The sequence below is a fragment of the Haplochromis burtoni genome, unplaced genomic scaffold (genome assembly GCF_018398535.1).
Source record: "Haplochromis burtoni strain Fernald_Lab_line unplaced genomic scaffold, NCSU_Asbu1 Contig_246, whole genome shotgun sequence".
In the NCBI taxonomy this organism is placed as follows: Eukaryota; Metazoa; Chordata; class Actinopteri; order Cichliformes; family Cichlidae; genus Haplochromis; species Haplochromis burtoni.
Genome location: NW_024582607.1, coordinates 671,842 through 691,732, shown reverse-complemented (window position 1 = coordinate 691,732; position 19,891 = coordinate 671,842). Strand labels below are relative to the sequence as shown.

At 41.1% G+C, this 19,891-nt stretch overlaps 1 protein-coding gene across 2 annotated transcripts in view; it reads right to left on the bottom strand.

Annotated features, from left to right (window-relative positions):
- Nucleotides 1-17,694, bottom strand: part of LOC102289338 (kelch domain-containing protein 8B) — a 231,930-nt gene extending 214,236 nt beyond the window's left edge. For both annotated transcript variants that reach the window (XM_014338677.2, XM_005938079.2), the window contains exon 1: nucleotides 17,454-17,694. The gene's annotated coding sequence lies outside the window, so the exon portion shown is untranslated. The remainder of the gene's footprint in view (nucleotides 1-17,453) is intronic.
- Between the last annotated feature and the right edge of the window lie 2,197 nt (nucleotides 17,695-19,891).

Here is a 19,891-nt window from a genome sequence, read left to right as displayed (position 1 = left end):
CACACACACACACACACACACACACACACACACACACACACACACACACACACACCGGACTGGAGATAACGTCAATGCTTGACTGGTTTAATTGCAACAGTCTTCGTCTCCTTTGTGCTGGAGGGTACAATGTTTTATCCTGCAGTTGTGCACTTTAGATTTCTTGCAGTAGAGCCATGCAACACTGCATTTCTGTGCTGAGCAAGGTTGTTCTTTCTTTGTATTTAAGACTTTACATTTCCCTTGCACATTTACATGTTTCCATTGCCTCTGTAAATGAAATTAACTCGTACTGATAGAGGGGCTTTTATTATTCATTCAGTTTAACATCTCACCCTGCAGTGCATATTGAGTGACGCGCCATCCTGCAGAGAGGAGAGAGCGGGAAGCTCAGAGCTCCCATCACATCTGAAGTTTTCTGAGAACACAGCAGTGCACTGGTCTGTTCCACAGAGAGAGGTGTTCAACATGACTTCAGAGATGCAAGTACATAAGTCTGAAATATAAAATCAACAGGAGGGGAAAGAAAAATAAAAGGATGGCTAAGTCACCAAAGGAATAGTGGGGCAGACTGCTAAAAAAGGAAGGAAAGGAAGGAAGTGATGTGTGTAAAGTGATTATAGGAGAATGGCAAATTCTTATCTGAGACAACACCGGAGATGTCACTGGTGGCTGTTTCTGCTCCTCTGAGAAAGTCTGCCTGGAAACTACTTCACCAGCTTATTTCTGCTTTATTTGCTGTGACACCGCGATGATAGACGAGACAGAAATACGTGTGATCGGTGCCTTTACAAACTCACTAACTGGAGGATCCCTCCAGAATAGTGGTCACACAATTCCATCGCATCACAGGCGACTCCGCTCTGCCGTCCTGATGTGCCACATGTTGTGCAGCAGCGAGAGCTGTGAAAAGTAATTAAATGGATGGAAAGGCTTTCTGCTGAGGATTAAAGAGTTAAAGAGGTGGCGTGAATGAAAACTGTGCATGAAAAAAGGCAACTTATACTAAATGTCAGTAAAGCTAAGGCAGAATATTAATACGTTAAAAAAAGCAAATGTCTGTTCACTAAATTAACTCAGGGGTGTTAGATACACGGCTGCTTTCTTCTCTGAAAAGCTGTACTTCAATAAAACAGATTAGTTTTGTTTTTTATTAAAGTCAACATTCTGAGCAGCGCTGTCTTATAATATTTTCACGTTCCTGTCCAAAAAAATCATGTTGTGATAGAAATATTTTGGTATAAAATACACTGATGCGCTCAAGATCATTATTACATTTGTTTAGCTGAAGTTGGGTTTATTGGGAAATTACTTCAGCTTACTGCACATGTTTGTAACCAAAACTGCCATAAACATACAAATGGAAAAAAAATACACATTTTTTCTGTTTTTTATTAATCACATATGGAACAATATTAAAATTAATTAACTTTTTAATTGTTACAGTTATCATGAATATGCAGTAACTGTGGGTCTACATATTTATTGTTGTTGTTGTTATGGTAATGATTGGTATTGACATTGTCAATATCATTAATACCGTATGTTATATCCCCAAGTCTCTAAGTGCTCACTGTATTAAAACACAAGCAATGCATTCTCTCTGGGCCTAATTCATCAGAGAACAATCAGGTGTCTCAGATGCCTGGCTCTTTTGGCACAGACAGACACAGTGTTGGTGATTTTGAGGTCTAAAAAACAGGGGGAAACTCTCACTTACGGTTTTATAAGGATGGTAATTAGCTATCGAGAACAAAACAACTGATCGCAGCTGTAGATGTGTTCAGTTTGTTGACCACTTGAAAAATTGGGGGTTTGTACTGACCTGTTTCTGGATTTTTGACACTTATTACTAAGATATTTTTTTTTGCCCTGAAAGCTGCTGCATGGTGTCACTGAGCATACCTCACTCGAATGAGGCACCATCTTAATATCCCACACCCAGTTCTTCATGTCTTTTCTGTGACATAAGGAGATGCACCACACAAACTGTAAAGGATCACATCATGCTGCCAGATGGGGATTACACTCGGCTGTGGACTCAGACAGATGCAGGCACTAAGGGCAAGTAGTCACTCCTGTTCCTCAAAGTCAGCCAGAGGGCTACATGTGTGGTTGGTTCCTTTTAGTGTTTTTTCTACCAAAGCCTTGACCTGACCCTCTAATGTTGAAATGTCCATCAATCGAACCTCAGCATAGTCCAGCATGTTCACAGATGCAGAAACTATGACACCTGCATATAACATCTGGTAATTGTAGTTATCTAGACTCTCTAATTATTACTTTTATTACTCTTTTCTTTTGATGTTTATTGACTCTTTGCAAAGGCAGCTTCAGTGACAGCACGTGAATCCAAAACCAATTTCCCTAAGAAGACGATAAAGTATATCTTATTGTATCATATTCCTAGTATTTGTTGCTTTGCTGTCCAGGTTATACTACAAGTGTTATTGAATCAAAACTTACAATGTTTTGATATCATACTAATAGCACCAAATTATATAGTTGACATTGTGCACATTAGCCACACAAGCTAGCATTATCTTTTCGGACTAGCTACAGTGTTTTTGTGTCCTGCAGGTCTCAATTAGTGACTTTTAAGAAAATAATGTGGCAATTGCACGTAATGGTTAGAAATTTTACATAATATTCAAGCTATTTTGTGCACTAGCTTTCTGTCATTAACACACTCACACACACAAACCTACCAGTTAACTATTTTGTGAGGTCTGTACACCTTTGAGTGATGCAGACTAGACTGAATTTTTCCCATAAATAATGACAAAGAATCAGAAGAGTCAGAGACTGTATATATCTGGAGCAGAGCTGCAATTTTCCCTTTTTTATGGGTCTGCCAGTTCACAGTCTAAACAACAATTAGCTGCAGCTAATTTACAGAGTAAATATGATAGCAGCAGATGTCACAGACAGTTAAATCAGCAGTTGCTAGCATTAACTAAGACTTGCTACAGTTTGTTAAAACCATATGGTAAAAATTGCAGCTTACGTTTTGATTCAGTCATCTCAAACATACAAAACAGGTTTGCACATCCACCTCCTGATGAAAGGTCTGGGCTTTATTTCTGTGCTGCTCTATTCTGTACCCGTGACATTAGATTTGTCTGCCCATCCATGAAGAGGGATCCCTCATCTGTCCCACCTCCTGAGGATTCTTCCATTTAGGGGTTAGGCTTCTAATCCAAATCGGGGCCCTATTTTGTGCAGATTGCACAGCCCCTTGAGGCAATTTTGTGATTGCATTTGGGAGCACACCAGTTTATATAGTAATTGCCTCCCTCAGCTATCTGATTGCAGTCTCCTTCCCTACGTCTCTTGCTTGTCTTTTTTCTTACAGTCACATTTGTAGCAACAATAGCACATGCTATGGGCTCTGAAACATTATTCTAGTTTTATTGCAACACAGATGCTGTTTTTGTAGTTCTTGCCATGATGGGTCTGATACCACAGCAAAGTAATGGATGAGTTTTGGCAGGAGGGTCGAGATTCTACAGCACAGTGAGATGAGGCATGAGTGGTATTACAATGGCAGAACAGACAGACAACAGTTATTATCGTGTGTCTGCTGTTGTTTTAAGAATATTTAGGCAAAGTTGCCTTTTCAGGTAGTGTAGGTGTCAGAACTCTTATTAGCAATGACGCTAAAAAGAGCTCACCAGATTAAAGTATCTGGTGAAGTTTTCTATACTTGTATGCTGCTTAGTATTTTTTTTAACTCATCAAGGAACCATTAACTCAAGACAGAAAAATAACCAAATTCCACTTATTTCAACAGCGGCTTCTTCTACGGTCCTCTGGGGTGATTTATTTTTTTTAAAAAGCACTGTGCTGTGGAGAAAGCACACAGAGAAAGCTTGCACAGCTTTCATGTCCAACAGCAGCCACGAGTCAGAGCGGAGCAGAAACATTAAGAGGCCATCACAGCAGAGGTGGAGCTCAGCACAGTTTCCTCTGTGAATCTCCTCTTCCGTCCACTCTTCCTCATTGTAAACAGTTGCTTTCTTTCGTATTCACGTTCTTCCCCTGTCCGTATCTGTTTATCTGCCACAGTGCATCACCCTCTCCTTTTCCTCCTTGCCTTTGGAGCATGAGCCACAGCAGGGCATCTGGGGACTTGCTGTTCCATTCAGCTAAATCTCCCCACCCAGCTGAGCAGTTTTCCCAGCAGACACGGCTTTCTTCCTTAAATAGAAAGGATGTAAGGCTGAATTAAGAGAAGCTGCTGCAAGGGAAGAGGGGAAAGAGAGAATAAACACAAAGAAACCAGCAAAGGATGGGCGATAAGACTCAAAGTAGGTAGACCTACAGGAAAGTTGTTTTTAAAATGCATATGAGATGGGAAAAAGACAAAAATCTGTTTAGCTTGCACTGTTGATCAAAACCGAAAGCCATGAGAGAGAGATGGTGGCAGGATGGAAGAAAAACAAGGGATTGATGTAGAACTGATCCAAAGAGGTTGGGAAGTTAATCCCAGCAGGATTAAATACAGAAGTACAATTCCATTAATGGCAAATCTCTGACGTAGCTCTCTTACATAACCAAGAAGAAAGTGTTGAATCACTGTCAGTGTTGTCAGCTCAAACACATGCAGTATTACTGCCTCTCAACAAGTGGCTGGTTAGATCATTGCAATGCAAACTGCCCAACTCAATCAATGTTTCCTGAAAGAGAGCTGCTGCGAAAGTTAGACTTTTTTTTCTAAGAGTGTCCTCCTAATCGTGTGTGGAGCACTTGTGCTTATCTCCCTTCGATCGACATTCAGAGGATCCAAGCCTCGTTCTAATTTGCAAACAGAGTGTTTGCATTCTGAGTGCTCAGGATGAGTAAGCTGATGATCCTCCAGGTCTTTCGGATTATATCAGTGGGTGACAGCAGGTGATGCTGTTTTAACCATGAATGACAAAAGAAGGATAATGATGAACCCCTGGTGGCTGTTTAGCTGTCATGAAACTTTCTATAAAGTGATAGATGTGCGTGATTTTTGGTAGCCGGTCCTATTGATCAAATCAATAGGACCTAATGCAGGTCCTATTGATCAAATCAGATTAAACAGTCTTTGGCTGCATGCATTAAAATAGTCCGTGTGGGTGTTAAGAGCACCCGTGCATTTTTACAGCTCCAATCAATGGAGCTAATATCATGAACACACTGTGGCTCTCTCCATCACTGTTGTGAAAATCTCAGCCCCAACCGGTTGGTTGCCCTTTTTGTCTGAAATTACTTCCTGTTGAATGGGAGCTTTTCCTCTCCACTGTTGCCAAGTGCTTCCGGTCAGGATTTTTTGGGTTTTCCCTATTGTTCGTATCCAATGTAAGAAAAGGGCTTATGCTACGACAGTTCTTCACACTGTTTCTTTCGCTGATGGCTGCAAAGTAAGCTGAAGGCAGTAAAAATAAGAACTTCCTAAATTATTAATAACTTTAGTATAAGAACTGAACATCTCTGGATCAAAAGGAAAAAGCCTGTTACAATCCTTTGAATACCACACACTGCAGGACTTTATTTCTGACTGTCAGATGAGAGGAGACAGAAAAGATGAGCAGCTGAAATTAAAATAATTAATCAGCCTAATGACCAATGTGTCTGTCCACCAGTAATGTCAGTCATGGCTTCCCAGCCTTAGTATCTCTGGTAAAGTGATCAAAAAAGGTAGGGTTTTTTTTTCCTCGTACTGTTACAGTACATCATACTTCTGCTAGACAGACTATTTCACTGGATTTCAGAGGTCAGAGGTCAAAAGCGAATAAATTTGAAATCCTTCCCTCTTACAAAGCAGGTGCGCATGTTGCTCTTTTAGCACTCAGACATGTCACTGAACATGTGTACATGAGCCTGAACGTTAAAGTGGCTATGATGGTTATAAAACAGCAACACAATCAATGATTCACATCCTCTGTGGATATTTTTAGAAACTGCTGTGATGTGAGATAAATCCAAACGTGCTGCTTTTGGCTGAGTTGTGATGAGATGCCTCTTTAACACAGAACAACATTCACAGTTAATATATTCAACCAAACAGTGACACACTTCAACTTATACTGGCATAAATGTTTTAACTCTGTTCACATTTCCATGCTATAATGTAAAGGGGGGACGTGAAGCACAAGTAAAACAACCCAGGATTTATTTTCCGTCATCCTTTTCTCACATGTAACACACAGCAGGAAAGACTTCTGATATCTGACAAAGGATTTTTCCAAAGGTGTACTTTGGTGGCTGTGAGAATGAGGGCATGACATCTGGGATAGCTGAGGACGCCGTGAAAAAGAATGGCGTCGGTTGATGCCACTGCAAAGAAGCAGAGGTTTTCCTTAAACTGATCCCTCATTTCAGTCCCAGTCGAAAGCTCAGCAGCAGCTTTTTGAACAAACTTCAAGAGATGCAAAGATGAATAAAAAAACCCACACTGCAAACAATACAGGTAACCAGTACAGATATGTAAGTTAAAAAAAATATGTTTAATCTGACATCATTAAGTCCTCATAAGCCCGGGCATATTTACTCATTCATAAAGTTCCTGGTTTTTTTTACTATTGACTGTTTACATGTGTGTTTTTTACAGTAGATCTGTAAAAAAATGTTTATTAATTTTATAATTAGTCTAGGCAAACTTTTTTTTGTCTGTAATTTTACAGACTTATTTCTGACGTTTTAAGCCCGAACAATCATGTTAACAGATTTCTTTCATTATGTAGAGTAACATATTGTTTAAACTGCACTTCTTTTTCTTATATTAAAATATCTCAAGGATTAAATGTGTAGTTAAACTTCTTTACACTGACAGAAAGGGACAGAAGGGTCAAGTAGAGTGACCGTATGAGGTTGACATCCCTGTACTAAAGAAAAACTGACCTTCAGATTACTTTAGTCTCTAAAAATCAAGAACAGATTCATCAATCCAACAGAGGCAAGTGATTAGAGGAAACAATTCACAAAGGCAGAAGCACAATCAATAAACAACTGCTGACAGCCCTTTTTCCCTGACCCTTAAGATTAGATATATGGGGTCCTAGTAGCCCCTGGAGGCTGCTGAGAGGCAGAGAGGCCAAAATAAGGAAAGTGAGAGGTACAGACCCCATGTGGGGGTTAAAAAAACCCCAGATGAAACCAGCATTTTACTCGCTGCATACAGAATGGCTCTGGGGTTGAGTGTCAAAGAGATTTTCTCGTCACATGTCTCTTCAGAGATCGATTAATCTGAGGCGAGTTATGCCACCTACATTACAATCAGGCTGGAAAACAGTCCGCTTGCCACAGACAGATGTCTGGGATCAAGCAACTCAAAGACTCAGGATGCAGGACAGTGACTGTCCGTTCGCCGCCGTCACTCATTCTACACAATAAACACATTTGTCACCTTAAATGCTATAAACAAACGCAGCCACACTTTGTGTTTGCAGTGTGTAAGTCAACATTCCCAGTGTGAATGTAAGCTTCTCACTTGTAAAGCGGCTCAGCCCCCGTGCCAACTTTTCCCATGCCTCCTTGAGAAAAGCTTGTATCAAAGTCAGTGTGTCTGGTTGCAGCAATTGCGCAAAGGGATCAAACAGCAATCAGTTTCCATGAGCTTATGTATCCCCGCGCCTCTAGCAAACTTGAAATAATACCCTCACAAAGCAATCACACAGTGACCTGCTTCCCCCCAGTCTGACTCGGTGCTTCAGGCAAACGTGAAAGAGGAAGCAATCATAGCAAACAGTCACACAGCTAGGTCTCCGCTGAGCTGGGCTCTCTTAATGCTGAACTAATACTTTAGGCCATTAGTGGAACTATTTAATTAAACTTTCCACCACCTATTTAATTGCTCCCAGCGTCAATATGCCTGCAATAAACTGACAACAGCACGTTGTTTAATCATGCCAGTCCAACAGTTATCTAATTACCATGCCAATATTTCTGGTCCCCAATCCAGAAATGGTCAGGAACAAGAATGTAATGTTATTATGTCATGTTCAGTGTTGTTTCTTTAAATCTGGAGTAAAGTGTTAATATCTTTGTGCTTTTCCTGCAATGACATCAGGAAGCGCTAACATGGCTAAATGGCTGCGTTCAGCTATTTACTATATGTACACTATGCTAAAGATCGTGGGCAAAAAGAATAACCAGAGCAGCCACTGTCTAAAGAATAAAAACTGTTTAGAGAGGTGGTCACAGGGAAGCAGAGCACCATGCAGCAAGGGTCAGCTGGAGTCATACCATGGAGGTAATGGTTATTTTGTACTGACATTATCAGATGTTTTCCTCACAAGCAGGCAAACACATGCTTTGCTGCATGCTGTGCAAATAGTTTTTTACCCATCATTGAGGAGTCGGGGGTGGGGGGGGTCTGGCTGCACAGAAGCCCATGAGCAAATAGATCCATTTCTAATTTGATTTATGAGTACAAAAAAAAATGTTTGTTGTCTCAGTTGTCATTTTCAAGCCCTATTTGATACAACAAGACAGTTGCTACCCACATAGCAAAATTGGTATGGCCTGGATCTGGCCCACACACAGTGTACATGGGTATGTACACATGGCCACACATACCACAAAGAAAGAATCCACACATGGGCCAGCACAGGACCACCAGTGTGTCTGCAACTGGCTTTGTGCTGGCCCAATGTGTGGACTACCTCTGGCAAACCTGATCTGGACCACCAAAGGGCCGTCATTCTTTGCGGTGTGTGGGCCATGTGTAAGTGGTGTGGAGCCACGGGCCAGTTGCAGACACACTGCTGGCCCAGAACAGTTTCAGCTCTGGCCCCAGATGTCAGCCTAATCTGTACCTTAATCAAGTCATGCAATAACAACATGTGCCAGAACATGCAAAACTCGGTTCAGACAGTGAATGGACTGATTCTTTTATAGCACTTTTCTGTTCTCCCAGATTACTCAAAGTGCTCTATACAACATGCCACATTCTTCCAATCACACATTTTCTCAATACCAAGCGCGTCCTAACTACATTCACACTCTTGACATGCAGACTGGAGGAGCCAGGGATCGAACCACTACCCTTCTGATCAGCAGGTGACCTACTCTACCTCCTGAGCTACAACCACTCGGTGGAAACGATGAGTAAACCGTCACTAGGTTTTGGATAAAATGTACACGTACAAACCTGTCAAATCTGCATTTGAAACGTTGGCTACCATAGCAGTGTAATATTGCAACATGGCATTTGGGTCTTCTAACTAAAATAGGAACATAAATAGTGCCATCATCGCCAGACCTGGCCCACATCTGGTTGACATACACCCTGCCATGACACCGGTCAGTCAGAAGTGCCAGCTTGATGCCAGATCCAGGGAGGACCTGTTTTCTATGACCCTGGGCCACATAAACCAAACCACAATAGTGCCATCTATGCCAGGCCTGGCCCATATCTCGATGACATACGTCTTACCATGTCAGAAGTCAGCCAGCAGTGCCAGCTTGACACCAGATCCGGGCAGGACCTCCTTGCTATGTGGGTACATCCACATACATTTTCTAAAATTGCCTCTGTGTCAAGTGAGTTTCTTATTCCAAGTTAAACTGAAGCAGCACCTTGCTCTAATAGCAAACAGCATGCATTACTGAGTTTATTAATTGAATTCCTACTGTGACATTTCAGAATATTGCTTTTGTCACCATTTGCCATGTGTTTGATGTTTTTATTTATATATCTCCATTTGTTTTACCTTTTATTAGAGTTTATTTAAAACCTAATTGCATTTTTTAAATGTTTAAATTAAAGAATGTGAACTGCTCTTTACAAACCTCATTAAAAACAGACTAGTTTGAATATTTACTCACATTAGAAAAATCATTCTCAGAGACAATTTATAGATACCGTGTTGTAAACTGTATGTTGTCCAAAGATTAAAAATTAATCCAAGCAAACAATTTGCTGGGAATGAGTCATGATTCCTAAATTTGCCTGTGCTTGTTTTTCTAAATCCATTGCTGTTACTGTTACTGTTTCCATTGCTGTGGTTGGAAACAAAGCATTGGTTTTATCCCCAGAGACCCTATAATGGATTTTCAATGCATCAATGGGACATAAAACAACTATGCGCTAAAATGTTTCCCAGAACTTCTCTGTTCCCATCCATTTGTATTATCATGATGGCACGAGCACCACCTCAGTTGCAACAGGTCAGTGAGCCTAATGAGCTGAATCATGTAAACAATAAAATGCAATTATACAACAAGGCAGCTGCTTTCACACAAAAACACAATCATGCACACAAACCTGTTTGTTTGAGCTACAATCTGTTTTTAAGGGATTCCATTTATTCCACTATGAGCTGCGCTAATGAACATCCAGACAACTACTACACTGACCAGCTAAATATAGCGACTTTGTCGCTATATTTAGCGAGTTTTCAGACCCCTTTAACGATTTTTTTTTCTAGAAAGCGACTAGCGACAAATCTGGCGACTTTTTCTGGTGTTACTGGAGACTTATTTATGATGACATTTTTACGTGAAAACACGTATCGCTCTTACTCTCCACAAGTAGCAGGTGCTGCCATGGGCACCTCACCCCTGCCAAAGCGCTCACAGTTGGAGGATAGTCCTCCCCCAGCTGCTATCAGGGCAGGAGATGTTCATACGCGTCCAAACTGCAAATGAATCGCGCATGAGCACTGACTGTAACGCAGTCAGTTCTTCTTTTACTGTTATGCTGTTTTGTGGATCTCAAGGTTTAAAACTATTAATAAACACACACACACACACACACACACAAAGTAACTCCACCAGAGTGCCAATTTCGGGTCACTTTTGTCGGTCCAAGCCCAGGTAAAGGAGCAGGATTGGAATTGTGACATTAAAAAACAATAATTGCTAAAAGAAATTGAATTTGTAGTTCTAAATAAATTCTAAATGCATTTAGGATGTTTTTTACTCACTTTATGTCTCTTCCACGATGTTATTTCTCTCTCCAACAATGTAGGTTACAATTACATTAGCATGACCAGTTATGCAAATTAGACGATGACATCATTTAGCGACTTCTAGCGACTTTTAGGACAGCCAATAGCGATTTTCCTTACTGAGGAGTTGGTAACACTGCGTAATAGTGAAAACATGCTAGCAAAGTAGCTGGAAGCAGGGAAAAAGCAGGCCTTGCTTTGTTCAAAGGGTTCACAGCAAAACCTCCAAGCATGACCTTTAAAAGGGGATCATTATTCACCTTGCCAGCTCCAGTTTTTATACTAGGGCTCTACTACAGTTGCTTTATATGAATAACATTCCCAAATTATCCATATTTATCTTGAACAGCTCCTCAGCTAATCTCCTAGACAGCAAAACTTTATTCTGTGGGCTAAACAAAAAGGTTAAACAGCTTCTGTGCTCAAAAATAGATATCGTTAGCTTCATAGCATAAGTGCCTAAGTCATTTTTTGGTCAAATTGAGATTTTTGCCTAACTTTACTCCCCTACCACTGCTGCATCATCCTGTCCGTCTGAAACACAAAACACAAAAAAATGACTTAGGCACTTATGCTATGAAGCTAACGATATGTGAGCCTGATGTGAGAGTCTTCGGGCAATTTCACATAGAAGGCACTGCACACTGAAACCCATGCTGAGGTGTGAAGTACAAATGCATGGCCAATAGAAATGAAAGAATGACAGGAAGTGGTTGCATATGTCGATCAGGCACAACATTATGGCTACTGCCCTGATATAAGGTAAGTAACACATACACACCCGGCCATCCACATGATGTAAAAGAAAACATGATCGATCAGAGCAGGACAACTTCTTTCATTGCATCGTGGTCTAGTTCTGAAGCTCACATTCCTGTTGTTTATTCTATTGGAACTGCTGACAGGGGTCAGCATGGGCAGCCTGACTGGCCTGCAGCTATCCAGCCGCATACACAACAAACTGTGATGCCCTGTGTATTCTGACTCATGTTTATCAGAACCACAATTCTTCAGCAATCTGAGCTCCAGTAGTTCATCTGTTGGATCGGACCACACGGGCCAACCAGCGCTGAGCCCTGGCCGTCTATGACCCTGTCGCTGGTTCACCACTGTTCCTTCCTACAGCCACTTTTGTTAGATACTGACCACTGCAGACTGGAAACATTTTTCCCACAAGAACTGCAGTTTTGGGAATGCTCTAATCCAGTTTTCTAGCCATCACAGTTTTGCTGCTCAGATCTTACACTTGCCCATTTTTCCTGCTTTTAACTCCTCAGTTTTTTTCACTCCAATAGTGGTCATGATTTATGACTGATCAGTGTATATGGAAGGGCCCCTTGGTATCCTGTCTCTGTGACATCCTACAGATCCAAGAGTAGAAAAAAACTGTCTGAAAGCGATTGTTTAGATGAGTCTGAAGCCCACCCTTCTGACTCACAGGGATTACTTACAATACACTGACCTCATTATTTAGGTTGGATAAGTGTTCTCTTTAATATTCACTAGCCACATTTGTTACACTTTAATCTGTACAAAACCTAACATGTAAAAATGAAAGTTGTAATTTAACCAGGGCTAATTTACAAGTGCATTTCTTGGCTAACAGCAGTGGGGAAGTGCTGCTGTAACTGTAATGAGTCTGTCAGGTTGAGTATCTAACACAGTTTATCAGTTCATAAATAGGAGTTAATACATTTTCAAACACATCCTACAAAGGAAACATACTCCCTGATTTAAATGTGGCCTCTGTCCCTTCAAAGTTATCTTTTTTGTGCAGTGATGGAACCCCTCAGTGGTCTCTTCAACATTTTGATGTCTGCCTGGAACTCCTGTTCTGAACAATTTAAGGTTTGCATTTGTGATTCTACGAGATCCCTCCCACTGTGCCAACACACCAAAGAAAAGGCACACAGTTCAGCTCATTTTCACCAATTTTCCCTCTCAGATGCTTCAGGATGTTAGAAGTGTTTGACCCTCGGGGGAACCAATTTATGATGCAAACATGTTAATGTCACAATAAAATTACAAGCACGCTCTGGGTCACACTCTGAGCCTGGTGTGTCTACTTCATGTTTGGAGACTGCAGGCTGCTCTGCAGGAAACTGCTGTTTGGTTTGAAATCCAAAGCTCATCGCTGGTGATGATTCTGGACATTCAAGCATAGCAGGAATGCTGGGAGCACTGTATGACTGCAAGAGCTGACAACCTTGAAGGGAATAACATCTCAATTCATGGGAGCACTCACTCAAGCATTTGATCATGTCTCATAAAACTGAAATGTTAATAAATGTAGAAAATGCTTTGATTTTTTTTCATCAAATAACACACTATGTCAGAAAGTTTTTTAAAAACACTTGACTTGTTTTTCTGTTGCCTGTTTAATCCACTAAACGGTTCATTTCCTCTGCCAACATTTTGTTTTTATTGCTTTCTCTTTGTATCGCCCTCTGATACCATCCATGTCCAAGTCCTCATCATTAACAGGCCGGATCACCAAACTGTCCGCTGTAAGCAGCCCACTTAATCCTCTGATGGGAGTACTGGCTATCTTCCACAATCATCTCTCCGGGTTAATGTCTGTCGCAGGCTGGTGTGTGTGTGTGTATGTGTGTGTGCGTGTGTGCATGTGTGCGTGTGTGTGAGCCAGGATATTTGTCACACACAACCGACACTACTTAAATCTGAAGGCACTTTGTACTGTACACTCACACTCTGCCTGTGTCCTCCAGGGTAGAGGTGCCTCATTAGCCAAACAGGCATAAAACACTGCATGTCCAAATGGAGGGGTTTTATGCTGAATGCATACTAAACACGGTTACATAAGGAGCAACGATCAGTGTGACCCATAAAACATCCATTTTTTTAGGCATATAAATGTCATCTATACATCTGGTCAACGCATTCCACTGAAAGCCCGCATTCTCTTAAATCAGACTTAGTCGTTTTAGGATAAAAGTACCTCATCAACAAATCCCAGCTCAGAAGAGTTTTACTTTCAAACGTACATAACACCACAGTACAGTACCTTACATTGTTTTTTGCAACTGTTTTTGAACACTTCTCTGTTTGTCTCGACCAAAAATATTGTGGTGTGCAGTTAAATTTGTGCTAAAATGCTGATTCCTGATGCTGTGTACTAAAATCCTGTACAGTGATGAGAATCCCAAACAAAACTATAAACTAACTGGTTTATTTTACACCTAAAGGCAGGAGGAGTTTTCTTTGAAAGAAGTAACCAATGCCTCCCATACCTAGACTTTATTGAGCCAGGTCACCTAAGAATAATAACACCCACCATAGAACATTTTTGTATATTTATGGCATTTTTGTCATTTAACGGGCAACAGTCCCCTTGCTTTTACTGACAGGCTGACCTGAGTGCTTTTGTGGCAGTTATCATTCAGCTGTCTCTCCAGAGGGTCTGTCCTTTCATGGTCAGACAGATTCCAATCATAGTTCTTGTTCTGCTCTTGAACTCTAAGCAGTGGATTTATTATTATATAGTATTCAGAAAATTATCATATATTAATTAATATTATAACATAATATAGACTAGAGATCTGCTGCAGTGAGCTGGCAGACTATCAGAATTAAAGCAAAAATTCAATCACGTAAGTCACATGACTGCTTCCACCCTGATTGTTGATCTGCCAGAGGTCTTTTCATGTTAAAAGGGAGTCCTTCCTCTCCATTATTGCCAGGTGCTCACACACAGGGGATTGTTTGATTGCTGTAATATTGTAGTCTTCACCTTTAAAGGTGCAGTGTGTTAAATCTCACCACTAGATGTCAGTAAATTGCAGATTGCATTTCCTGAATTCTGTCCTCTTACCCTTCCCAGTTCAGTTGTATAATCTTAGTTACAGAGGCCAACAGCTCTGGCCTTCACTCATCTGTAGTGAGGGTATACTGTCAGTCCCACGTTCACCTCAGCTGTCAGTAGTGGGTGTCCGTGTCTATTTACTCTGGAGGAGTCTGTAAAATTTTGTGAAGTGAATCTAACCTTGTTGGACTTGGACACTAAAAAAACATCATATGATGTGAGAATGTAATCAAATCGTTTATCAGAGAGAAAGTGTGATTTTTAGCACACTCAAGCCTAACATTAGCTGGCATAATTTTAGCTTTAGCCAGCTCACTGTCAGCTGTCCTGAGACGGACGGCTATTCTGCTGACAATGGAATAAATAAGATGTTTAGGGACATTTTAGTGTGTTAGAGCCCTGATGTCGGTGCAGAAGATGATGTGTGAAGTGAGGAGGAAGAGCATGAGGTGGAAATGAGAGAGAAGAGAGGACAATGGTGGATGAGAAAGAGAGGATGAAAATATACATGTTATTTATGATCTTTAAATTAAAAATAACTTATAAGTTGTGCTACATATATGCCACTTTCTAGTCACATACGTAAAATGCTATTAGGGGTCACGGTGATGTTCGTCTTGGCCACTAAATTTAAGATGGCAAGACAACATGATGGCTTCCACAAAACAGCACCTGCTCCTGTGTATTTTTAATTAATTTATTCTACATTTATGAGAACATATCTATTTGTATATCTATGAGCACAATATGTTTTCTATTAAATAACCTTTAAATATAAAGCACCTAAGGCTGGCTGTTGTTGTGAAGAAGCGATTTATAAGTAAAATTGAATTAAACTTAATCTCGGTTATCCTACTTTGATTAACCATAAAAGTGTCTTGAATTTTGTTATTTCTTAACCCACTGTCGCATATCTCCATCACAATATGAATGTGAGTAGAACAAAGGATACGCATGGATTATCCACAAGTCTGTGCAATCACACAGCTGATTAACGATGCGCCAGGTTACCACTGACTGTTCTCAGATGATGCTCTCACAAATGACAGCTTCTGCTCCCAAAATCCAACCATCACAAGCAACAAATAAGCAGTAATTTACGACTAGGGGCCATGCTGCTTTCACATATAACCATGGAATGACTAGAAAATATTGGTATAAGAGAAAAATAGTAGAAAATTTACATAAAAAGCAGAGACAGCAAGGAAAACAGGCTGAACAGATGCAAAATGTTGTCGCTCGCCCTGTCAAAAATCAGCTTCCGTTTTCATCATGTGGAGACTCGCTGGCAGGACTGTCTCCTCTTGTGGGCTCTGACCCGCAGCTTGAACTTTAGAATAAAATTATATGGAAAGTGGGTGACTCGATTGTTTATGCAGCACGAGTGGAAGGAAAGACTTGTAAATAAATGAATGAGAAAAAGTAAAGAACTTTTCCTCCTGCAGACAAAACTGAATTACAATTATGAGGCAAAATCAATTTGCAGTTTTCATGTCTTTTAGAAGGAAACGGTCAGGCATTCAAATTCATCCATTTATATAGCTCCTATGCCAGCTGATTTAATTCATGAATAATTTCATCCTCAGAAAGTCCATTTGTCCTTGTCCCTCACTCTTTCTGTACAGCTGTACAACCTACAGCCTCCCTGTGAGTCCTGATTGGAGGTGGCATTTTACTGGCACAATGAGAGCTGCCACTGCACTACGTGTCTCTGCTGGATCCAGCAAGACAGGCCCAGACGCTGCATGTCAGCTGTAATCCTCATTATGCTAATGAGCTTAGGAGCTATCATCACGGGTCAGATGGGAAAAGTAGCCCTAGCAGAGAGAGCGAGAGAGGAGATAATGGGAGTGGTGGAAGGTGCTGAACAAGTTGGAGTGTGTCAGAGAAACAACCTCTTTAAACAGAGCAGACGGCAGCGGGAGGAGGGACAGCTTTAAACTCCTGGGATGCTACTCGGGAAAGGAAGCGAGAATGGAAGATACGGACGCAAAGGGACGTCTGCTTGTACCTGGAAGCATACAATCAGCTGTCCAGACACAAAGAATAAAGTTGAAATAAAAACGGCCAAACTCGGGAGCCCTCCTGCAACCGACGGACACATCCAGATGTTGGTCAGCGCAGCAGATGGGACCCGCTGGTCTAGAGCAGACGCATCTGGATGGCTTTCCCCTGCAACCTCTAGCCCAAATCCCTGAATATGTCCTAAAAATATCACGCAGCACATTAAAATCTTTGCACTCCATCTGACAAGTACGACACAACCACTTTCCACAATTCCCTGATATCATCTGCCGCCCAAACTTGCAAAAAAGCAGCTCGTGACGGCCACTTAACAACTGACCAGACATAAGAGTGCATGGATTCTTTTTGGACATGGCGTCCAAACAGATTTCTGATTGTCGCCTTAGCTTGATCCTCGCCCACCATCTTATCGCTCTAACAGCATCATCAGAATGTGGAGTGTTTGAGAGCGCCCGAGCCCACTCGCGTGCCCACTGATGGCTCCGCAACGCCCAGCGACGAGGTCTCGTACCAGCGGAGCCCATGTGCGCAGAAGTGAAGCGCTGCACTGCGCCAGCCTCCCACATCTGCACTTCCTTCGCGGTGCCAAAGGCAACAAAGTCCATACGTCCACCCGTGTGGCATTTGATCACATGGACTAAACGTCTAAAAGGGTGGAAAGTTTTGTTGGCAACAGTCCTTACCTCCTCCTTGTGTGAGTCACCGGTGCGTCGGAGCTCACCGGGGCAGCTCCGCGTAAACGTTTGGACACCCGCAGAGGACAGCGGCGGAAGCACCTGTTCAGTGAGAGAATCCAGCAAGACCAGCAGTTACCTCCGTCCTCCTCACACACACTGATTCAACATTTCTCCCGACTCCTGCCTGCTCCGCCTGTCCCTCGCCTCCGGTCTCCTCCCCTCACTCACTCACTCACCAGCGCGCATTTACGCAGTCTCAAAAAGACCTCGTCCCCCCACCCCCATCCCCCGTTGGCAGCTGTGCCTCTTCATCATCCTGAAGTGAAAACACCCAACTCATCGCCACTTTATTTTATTTATTTATTTAGAAAAGCGCTATACAAATGCAGGCCATTTATTTTTAAACTCTGTGCCCGCGTCGCTGTTTCTTGGCTGAGCCGCCGCGCAGAGCCAGCACCAGGTAACTCCAGACTCACCTGAAAGAAGGGATGGCGCGTCTGTAGGTGAAGCTGCTCCACAAGCTGCTCTGCTGCCCCCGCGTGGACTGAGGGAACTCTCGACATCCGCTTAAAATACGCAAAATACGTCAGAGTGGAAACGAGACTTTTATTTAAAAAAAAAAAAAAAACTACACTTGTTATAAATGGGTCAGACCACACCCATCATCAAACTGTGATTTTTAACCTTTATATGATTTGAAAGTTTCATGAATGTTTTGCACAGAGGCGACTCTGTGTGTATAGGTCCAAAACAGTTCATTATGTATAGACTTCACATTGGGGAAGACGTTTACAAAACCTATGGATGGATTTTGTTGTTATTTCTGGTCTTCACTGATTCACTGATGTCCCTCTACAACAGAAGGAATAAATCAATCATCAGCAGCATATTTATCATGTATCAGAATCAGTCCTGACCTGGCTCGTCACAAGTCAAAGTGTCTGACCTCTGACAAAACAAAGCAGCTAATTACTGAATTGTTTGAGCAGAAGCATCTTACTAAATCCTCACTTCTAACATCTCAGTTAAAGCCAGCTTTACAATTTAATCTCATCCCAACCCACAGAGACAGGAAGCATTTTATCTCTCACACACAGACCTTATCATTCCGTAGTCTGACTTCACCATTTTCCACATGAAATAAGCTCTGGTATCTGCAGGAGTGTTTGGGCTTATGAAGAAGATAAGAATATTTCGCTTTTACAGTTAAGTGTCTGCAATGGTCACAACTAACAGAGTCATATAGTACAGCTCCGTACTGACATCAACACTGTACCTTGTGTCATTGAGCCTCACTGGGTCTCCTTTCTCTCTCTCACACACAGACACACAGAGTTACTGATCATAATAATCATATACATGAGTTTTATCTGTTTATGTAAATACAGCACATGTCGGAGAGGTTACCTTTATGGATTTGGTTATATAACGTTGATGATATCAGTACATTGAAAGCTACAGTGCTATGTGAATGCATTTGTTTGCATTACACCAAAGGTTGTCTTATTTTGCTGTGCAAAAAAAACAACCCACTTGCTAACACGTGAAAATTAAAAGCATTAGCATTTTATTGAACATCAATGGGAGCATCTCCTTTAACAATAGTCAAACCTTGGGAATTTCACCTCAGTACTCAGTTGTTCACAGCTATGTTGGCTTTGTTTTTACTAGATTTAATGTTGAAGTTTTGGTGCCTCCATCAAAAAATACAAACCTATGAATCAATGCAATATTTGACTGCATTTGTCAGAGGTTTTCACACATCCAGTGACCTAATGGTTCAACTTACACAAGTTATTGAAAGGTTCAGTGTTGTGATTAAAGTACAAATCAGTTTGGTTTGTAGGAATAAATAAATTACTGAGGTTTAAGCATGGTCTTTAAGCATGTGTTAACTGGCACTTTGAAATAAAATTTAAAAATGCCCCAGTGTTCAGTGGAAACATGAATTCAGTGTCCACAGAAACCAACATGGCAGCTGAAATGACCTGATGTGTGCTGAGCTATGAGATCATTTTAGCTTCCTTAAAGTTTATTAAAAAAAAAAAAAAAAGGAAAATTCCTGTTCTTCTGAACTGGTTTAACACTAAATAATGCATTTATTTAGTTGATTTTCTCCAAATATTGCAAACATGTGCACTACATTTGGATGGAATCCCATCTTCAATAAATAAAATACCTTTAATTTACATCATTTTAAATAAAAACTTTTAAATAATGTTAAAACTTGATAACTGGAGAGGTTTTTTTTTTTTTAGTAGTAGTTACTGTCCGAGTGATTTTCCAGTGAGTATGCAGGCTGTGATTTAGACCCTGACTGATACAAGTCAGCTGATATTATTGGCTGATAGCAGCATATTAAATGCTCTATTCAATATGTGCCAACCAAAACCTGGTTTTTAACATTACAAAGCAGAACATGGATTTTCTTTTTTCTTCTTTTT